Raw genomic sequence first — 9,081 nt, 5'->3', positions numbered from 1 at the left:
TCATAGGTTCAGCTCTAAATCATAACTACTTATAATATGGGGGCACAAATATTCTAGATATAGTCAAATCATATAAAATATTGAATTTGAAAGTTTTGGCTTGTAAACTTTCAAAAACCTAGTATATATCTTTTTTATCTGTTTAGATGTTTTTAAAATGTCTCTTTTTTTTCTGGATAAGAAATACTTTCCTTTTAATATTAAGCAAGCAAAAACAGGTTATAAAAAGTTTTCTCTTGAGAGGAATGTACAATTCAGCCACAGAATTTTGGAAAATTTGTCCATTAGTAAGAAACAAAAAATGCACCCTATAGAAACTGTGTTTGAAAGTGGATGTTTGTAATGGCTGTTTCAAATTTGTTTTTCAACTTTAGGACCATGAAAAAAATAATTATTCCTTTTTTAATACATTCATAAGTGCATTTTCTTGCTGTGTTTTGAACTGTTCACCACAGTATCATGCAGATTCTCTCTTCTCACCACCTAAATAGATTACACAGTGTGTGTATTTATTCAGGTGCTTTCTTCTGCTTTGCCCAGCTCCTGTAAAGTGTAAGTCAGTCTAGAGGAAAATATACTTCTTGTTTTTATCTCTCAAATACTTCTGATATTCAAACATTTTCTGGCACAGAAAAAAAGTATTTAAACTTTTCTCATCCTTTTCCTTCAACTTCTTAACATGTTAGACTTTTGGGCAGAAGATACTGAATATATTTAATCTGATATATATACAGAAAAAGAAGATAACCAGTGATGAAGCATTTACAGTAAGCCCTCAACACTTCTACTCATGCCTCAAAGCCCAAGGATCATCTCTTTCCTGGAAGATAAATTCCAGCCAAAATAAGCAGGCAAAGAGAGGCAACAAAGGGCCAGGTAGTTTATTTGAACGCAAACACCCAGGTGAGATTTCCCCAGTCTATAGAAATGGAGGCTGGGGAATTCGCACGTAAGCAGACAGGCAGCAAGTTTTTAAAGAAGGTAGGAGGAGGCAGAGCTTAGATTTACAGCAATGTGAGGATTGGCTAGCCCAAGGCACATTTTTCAGGTTGGGAGGAGGCAACAGCTGGGGACTTTGAGATGTCAGTGTCCGATGTGCTTGCTCTTCCCATCAGTGCCCTCAGCCTTACATTTCAGCCTTTTGGTTATAATGGGCACTGACTCGATCTGGCTACTTCTGGCTGAGGAGGGACGACATGGGGGGTGTTTAAGGCTGGTTGATGGCTGGAGGCTCAGTCGGGAGGGGCAAATATTTGTACAGCAACAGTTGAATGATTTTTATGTTTGTCATTTCTGCTATGTGCTGTTGAAGGAACTTAAAAACACATGGACCAATAAGGAGTATGAAACAGATTGCTGCAACAGGGCCTAGGAGAGGCACTAACCATGCCATAATAGGGGATTGAAACCAGCTGTACGGATTATTATCTGATATGCCAGTTCCTTGGAGTTCCCTTTTTAGTTCTTGTAGTTTGTGAACATTTTGCACTACGAGTCCCGACTCATTGATATACTAACAACACTGCTCCCGGAGGAATAGACAGGTCCCTCCCTTCTCTGCAGTAAGGAGGTCTAAAGCATGGCAGTTTGGGAGGGTTACTTGGGCCAAGGAGGTGACTTGCCTCTGGAGGGATGCCAGAGAGGCTACAGATGCTTGGACAGCTACTTTGAGCCATCGTTCTAGTTTTTCTAGGGCCGTAATACTGTAACCCATGGCACCAGCGCTCACTCCCATGGCTAGAATGGAGGAAGTGAGGGAGATTCCCGCCACTAAAGGCAGGAGGACTGCTCTCTTGTGATGGGATTCTAAGGCCCAGGAGTTGGTGAACTCAGCTCCCCCATACAGGGTCAGCCTAGGGACTAGGGTGACAGGCAGGCAAGAAGCATTTGAAAAGTTGGTTTTGTATAGGGTCCCATTGTTCCACAGGAAAGTGCCTGGTGGGGAGCAGAGAAAGGAAGGCTGCTTATAGTGATGTCTCGAGGTCACATTTGCTTCAGGTGTTTCGAATAACGGTACCTCACCAATAAGTTTGGGCTTTGAGGAGGGGCTTAGGGGTCAGGGTAGGCCCTCTCTTGGTGGTATCTGAACTGCCACCACAGGGGTTTCTATAAGGGAAGTGCAGAGGAAGCATTATTTAAATAAACACCACCTGTAATGCCCTCATTCCAGCGATTATGTAAGGGGTCCTTGATGTTTAAATACCTCTTTGCACGGGGTGCCCAGCGTTGAAAAGTAAGCATGTGGCGGCTATTGCCCAGGTAGCCTTCTACCATTCAATTCATGACACAGGAGGCCCAGGGGCACCCAAAATTTTCTTTGACCCACTGTGTTCTGCACTTTCCTGTTTGCTGAAAGGTGAAGCAGAGGCCATGTGGGTAGGTGAGTCTCCATCAGGGCACCAAACTCAGTTAAGAGGGAGGGCAATTATGGGCTGACAATTGTTAACTTCATAAAAGGCTGTCCCAATCGTCTCTTCGACCTGCCCATTTTTTATGGTGTATTGCTGGGTGGCTTCAAATCGATACCTGATGGGAGAGGGCGAGACTACTCCACTATGGAGGAGGAGGAGGACGAGGAGCCCTTTGGAGTTGGATCCATTGAGGTCCAACTTGTTCTGCTTGCCAAACATCATTGGGAAGGGAGGCTCTTTTTAGTTGGGAAATATGGTACCACACAGGGTGTCCTAATAGTTTGGCAGCAGTGGGGGTTGTGAGGATTACAGTGTATGGTCCTGTCCAATGAGGCTGGAGCAATCAAGGCTGGAGTTATTTTAGAAGTACCTCATCTCTTGCCTGAAGGAGATCCGCATCCTCTGGGTTGTCAGACGACATGGGCTGGGGTAGGAGCTGGTCTGCATGTTCTCTGAGAAGATGTCTCAATAGTGAAACATCAGGAAGGTAGGAGGCTAAAGGAGGAGAGACAGCAGGCAGGCTTGTGTTCAGTAAGAAGGGCCTGCCATACATTAGCTCAAATGCGCTTAGCCCAACAGGTTCCCAGGGGGCAGCATGCAGTCGAGCGAGAGCAATGGGGAGAAGATTGGGCCATGAGAGCTTTACCTCTAGAGACAGCTTAGTTAGTTGGTCTTTTAGGAGACCATTAGCCCTTTCAACTTTACCTGACGATTGGGGGTGATAGGGTATATGGAGGTTCCAGGTGATGTTGAGAGTCTCGGCTATTAGATGAGTGACCCAAGAGACGAAAGCAGGCCCGTTGTCCAACTGTAGCGATGCAGGCAGGCCAAAACGGGGGATGATATGCGCCACTAACGTCTGTGCCACTACTGAGTGTGTTTCTTGGCTGGTGGGGAAGGCTTCAATCCACCCTGCCAATAAGTAGCAAACCATGCGATCCCAGCATGCTTCACCCTCAGGAGAATTATAATCCCATAGGGGTTCTTGTAGAGGAATAGCTTCTCTGCCCATAGGTTCCCACTCATCTATAGCATGGGCCTCATTGGCACAGTGCTGTGCTGCTGACGTGACATGGTCATATTCCTCCGGGGTTAGAGTAGATTGGAGGACTACATGTACATCATGCCAGGTGAGCTTGTAAGCTCGAGTAAGATATTTAAACTGTTTAGTGAACATTACCGGGTTGGAGGAAAAGGACCCTAATCGCTGTTCTACTTGGGAGAAGTCTGCCAGGGAAAAGGGAACATGAACCTGCACTACCCCTTCAGCTCCTGCTACCTCTCTCAGAGGAACTATCGCGTGAGCTTGAGACCGACCGCTGTGACTTAGAGTGGGTTGCGGGAGGGCTAGACCATTTGGGCGCCAGCTGCGGCGAGTAAGACAGTAGCAGGTTTGAAGGAGGGGATGGAGGAGGCAACCTTGGTAGTGGGGGATACAACCTGGGAATTGGTGCAGAACTTGAAGGCAGGGGACTAGGATATGGGGGAGTTTTATCTGAAGTGGAGTCGGCACCTGTGGAGTAAAATGGTGGTGCAACTGGAAGAGAAGGAGAACAAGGTGAAGGAAAGACCAGAAGAGAAGGAGAACAAGGTGGAGGAGAGACTGGAAGAGAAGGAGAACAAGATGGAGGACATGAACAATGAGGAAGGGAGCTGGCCCCTGCAGTGGGCCTGGAGGAGTGGAAAGGGGGGTAGCCAAGATTCTCCACTGAGTCCATCAGAGAAGAGCCTCCCAGTAATAGGAGTGGTAGAGATCGGTGGTCCTTGGCGGAGGCCCGGGCTAACAAAACTTGGGAAGAAGAAGTACGCTTAACACATAGATCTGGGTGGGTGTGCAAAGTCCAAAAGGCCTGCACATATGGGATTTCACTCCACTTTCTGCTCCGGTGGCAATAATTAGTTAAGTCGGTGAGGAGGCCAAAATCAAAAGTTCCCTCGGGGCCAGCGAGATTGGTTGTCCAAGGGATACTGAGGCCAGGCCTGAGAGCAAAGGAAGACTAACTTCCATTTGCGAACTTCCCGGGACAAATATAGAGTAGCCAGATTAGAAATGAGACACTGCGATGGGGTCTGAGCCTCTGTTTTAGAGGGCTGGTTCCCCATGTCTGCGCCACTTCCCAACTAATCCCGCTGAGAGGAGCGCCCAGCGTCCCAAGGCCTGGGAGCCTGGGTGAGGGATGTCTCCCCCACTGCAGGGCCAGGGGCGAGTATCCTGGATGCTCGCAACGGATGGGCTGAATGCCCAAACCTGGACATACGCATGATTTCTAATGGACCAGATGAAATGGAGTTAGGAAGGGAAGCAGAACGGAGGAAACTGAGGGACTCACCGGAAAATAGTCCACGCAGTGGAGAGCAGGCTGAGGTCCCAGGTAGGGGAAGGAGGGAGTGGGGCTGCCAGTGGCTGGTCGGGGCCCCGTGCTCATGCTCCTTCCCAGGATTTCGGCACCAAATGTAAGATAAATTCCAGCTGAAATAAGCAGGCAAAGAGAGGCAACAAAGGGCCAGGTAGTTTATTTGAACGCAAACACCCGGGTGAGATTTCCCCTGTCTATAGAAATTGAGGCTGGGGAATTCACGCATAAGCAGACAGGCAGCAAGTTTTTAAAGAAGGTAGGGGGTGGCAGAGCTTAGATTTACAGCGGTGCGAGGATTGGCTAGTCCAAGGCACATTTTTCAGGTTGGGAGGGGGCAATAGCCGGGGACTTTGGCACTTCAGTGTCCAATGTGCTTGCTCTTCCCATCAGTGCCCTCAGCCTTACATTTCCCATTGAAGTTTCTGTAGTATTTTTGTCAATCCCTTCCCTGTCTCTGACCCACAGGTGAGGGAAGAGATGTGATGAGTCGTCGAAGACCTGAAAGGACCAGTCAGGGGACTCAAGGCGTGACAGCACAAGAGTGGTGCTGAGAGGGCACCTCTCATATTTATTGATTAAATGGTTGTTAACAAGAAGATTCTGTATAGGGGACTCAGTGCACAATCATTAATCAAGTGCAACTCTCAACAGTCTCCAATCTTCTGAAGCATAACGAACAAGTTCTTACATAGGGAACAATGCAAGAGCACTCGTATCACAGAAACTGTTTCTGTTGTGACTACGAATAATGAACTATAAACAATCAAGTCAGATATGATTATTCATATGATTTTTATACTTTATATATGAATTCCCACAATTTTAGCATTTCTTTATTAGAGCACTTATCCCACTATGCTTAGAAAGCTCTTCTGACCCCACCTCGCATCCTCTCAGCTTAACTTTTTACTCCAGCAGCCAGCTGCTCTCAGAAAACTGACACGACCTTGCCTTTGCTGCGCTGCCTACCTTGCTTCTGGCCCCAGGGCTTCACTGCTATATCGGCGATGGGATGCCTGCAAGAATGAGCCATTCTCACACATAACTACCCTGGACGTGGGAGGGAGCTAACATTCCATAGGGTAACTCCTAACCAAGGAGGAGAGGAGTTAGTGGATAAATACTCTTCTTTCTTATCTCTCAGGTTGACAGTTCTGAGGTCCCTTCTGCACAGCCCCTCAGAAGGTCCCTAAAGGGATCATACTCCAGGTGACCATAGCAGTGGCCAACTAATAACACATCTTGTATTGCCTTTCCCTCATTTCCTGTTTTGTTCTTCCTAATTCCTTACTCCTGTATGGAATCACTTTACCAAATCAACCTACATGCAAACCCTTGTTCCAGGTCTGCTTTATGGGGAAACCTAAGATAAGTCAATTGCTTCCTGAAGTAGCCCATCAGGAACTGTATCAGTCATGGGATATTCAGAAATTGGTAGTAGTGATGACCCTGGTGGCTTGAGGAGTGGGTGACGGTCAAACATTGACGTAAGTGATAGGTAGCACTTGGCACAGAGGCAGTGGTAATGGTAAGGATTGCTTTAAAAAAAAAAACACAATTCTGACATTGTAATAATTTGATTTGCTATCTCTCCATTAATAGAAAATAACAATTTGGAGAGGATTCTGGAAAGATGGTAGAGTAGGAAGCACCAGGAATCTGTCTCCCCACCGAGTCGCAATTGCACTGGCAGAACTGTCTTGATATAACCATTTTAGGACCCTTGAGTCTGTTGAAGAAGGAGTTGACTGCTCCTTGAGAAAGGCTTTAGAAGCTTTTCAAGAAAGGAAAAAGCCAACTACAAACTCAAGGCACACCATGAGCATCAGAAAGGTGCATGTTAACCTTTGAATAAGTCCCATTTCCAGCATCTGAGGGCAGACCGGAGAATCAAGCTCAGGATTTGACGGTAAGAGTAGCTACACTACAAAAATCTTGAATCCCAGATTTTCCTTCCCTCTCTAGGCTGGCAGAGGCAGCTCTCTTACTCTTGTAAAAGCAGTCGTTTTCAATTTGCCTAGACGTTACCCCCAAAAACCTCACCTAAGGCAGGTGCCTCATAAATAATGTTGGTTCTCAAAATATGCTATCTCTTCGCCAGACTGAAAATGAGGTTCAAACTGCAGCACAGTTCAAAGGGTAGTGGGTCTAATAAGTACATGCTGTGGGAAGAAGATTCATACACACTGAAAGGGTACAGGACCTGGAATTGGAGAGGTGCATGTTGGAGTGGGTCTAATTATTTTGCTAGAGAAGGCGATATGTGTGACTGGAAAGGGAAAACTCTTTATTGGCATGGGATGTTAAACTTGGGGCTTAACATCTTGACAAGGACACTGGGACTTAATACATTGCTGGGACCTCTTGAACTTGGATATAATGGTGGCTTGTGATACATGACACAGAAATGCTTAAAATTGTCTTGGAATATTAAGGAAAGAAAGGTCAAAAGCTTGGAGAGATGTGAATATTAGAATGTAAATGCGCAATATTGTTTGGGACCAGAGAACCCCCTATCTGACTGTTCACCAGGAGGGGAATAGAATAGAGCAGACTCTAGAGGGAAACATCATCATTCTTGAGAAATTCGGTGGTGACCTACATAACAATAGGTGGCCCCTATAGCCCAGGACAGAGTAGGGAATGTTTCCATAGAAGTGGGGTGTCTAGTTCAGTGGGTATGATAATCTTCCAGAATATCACATACCTGTGGAGACGCTAATTAATAAGAGCCATGTGAATGTAATTACTGTAATGAACAGCAAGGGTGGAGTGGCACTCAGAATGCATTAACATCCGCTATCCATGACTACAACTAATAGTCCAAGGTGTACTGAAGTGTGATATGGGTAGCCACTCAACTTGACTTGTATACTAGAAAAATATTGACAGCTGGTAAGCAGAAGTCTGTTTTTAGCTTGTGGAATAGATCATTTTGATTTGTCACCCTTTCTGTGCATTTAATTGAGATTTCAAGTCCAGCACTGACTTATAGAGAAGCTGGATCCCCTTGATAAAATAAGTTTCCAGTTTCCAAGAATATACAATAAATATTATTATTTATTATTATTATAATCTAATTCTTCCCCAGAGAAATAGGTGGCCATTTAATCAGAATAATTCTAGTCTGAAGAAAGGTGATTACTAAGATGTTTACAGACTGTTGAATACAGTGAATTCAGCCACTGAGCTGACACTAATAGTAAGAGACCTAATCTGAATGCCATTATGGCCCTGTGTTAGAATGGGGCACAGGGAAGCCAAGTGATCAAAGTGATCAAAGAAGTCCTGGCCAAAAACATCTCATGTCCAACCTCCCCACCTCTCTGAGGGCATTTCCAGGAGCAAGAGAGATGTTGCAGCAGTTTGGGCTATGGTAAAACTGGCCCTGTCACCCAGTAGATCTGATTATGCTAAAGGTATCTGTGGTGAGTAAGGATATGAGATAGTCTCTGGAAAACCCCAATAGGAAAAAAAGAATGCAGACTCTAGATTTCTGAAGCAAGGCTATGCCCTGTGTTCTATGAATATTTGAAAATAAGTTCCTTCCATACTTCTGGGTCCTAATAAAGGCTGAGCATCTCACCATGGGATACATAAGTGACTATGTGACCATAACTACCTATCATGAAATAGATATTATCAGACCTACCAAGTCACAACAAAGAAGAGGACACAGCAACAATCCACATACGATGGAAATACTACTTCTAGGATCAGGTCTAGCACAAATAAATTTCATGAATAGGTGTCCCAGAATCCCAAGCCACTTATCTCTGTTGCCTCAACACCCATGGCTTCAACCACATAACCGCCAAGTAACAAAGGAGAGAAAAAACCAAGCTTGATGGGTATCTTAATGTGTTGGTATATGCTGAGAGTGGACAGTTGCAACACTACAAGCCCACTCAGGAAAAGTCCTGAGTGACAGTGGTGAAGGGAAAGCCAGTGGGCAGATGGGTGAGCAATGTACTTTGCCATTCGTTTGTACTGGGAAGAAATTCCTTTAAGTACAAATATTAAGGGTCCCTGGCAAATGGTTTGGCTAGTTGGTTGGGGCAAGATTTCAAGTTACAAGTCAAGGATTTTGGGGGAACAGGCATGTAGATGAACCTAAGTAAATGGGCACAAGACATGAGGATCTCTGTGTTTCATATCAATTCCCACCAGAGAAAATGCACTGTAAAATCCACTGTCCATCTGAAAACTAGATGAGTAGAGTGACATATCCGGTGGATGTCAGACTGCCTCAGTCTTCAGCCACTCTAGAGCTTGCATGGTGGATTAATAACCATGTTGACTGGGATAGAAGC

The sequence above is a fragment of the Manis javanica genome, chromosome 5 (genome assembly GCF_040802235.1).
Source record: "Manis javanica isolate MJ-LG chromosome 5, MJ_LKY, whole genome shotgun sequence".
Classification (NCBI taxonomy): domain Eukaryota; kingdom Metazoa; phylum Chordata; class Mammalia; order Pholidota; family Manidae; genus Manis; species Manis javanica.
The sequence above is the reverse complement of the archived record's forward strand: the minus strand, read 5'-3'. Positions refer to the sequence as shown.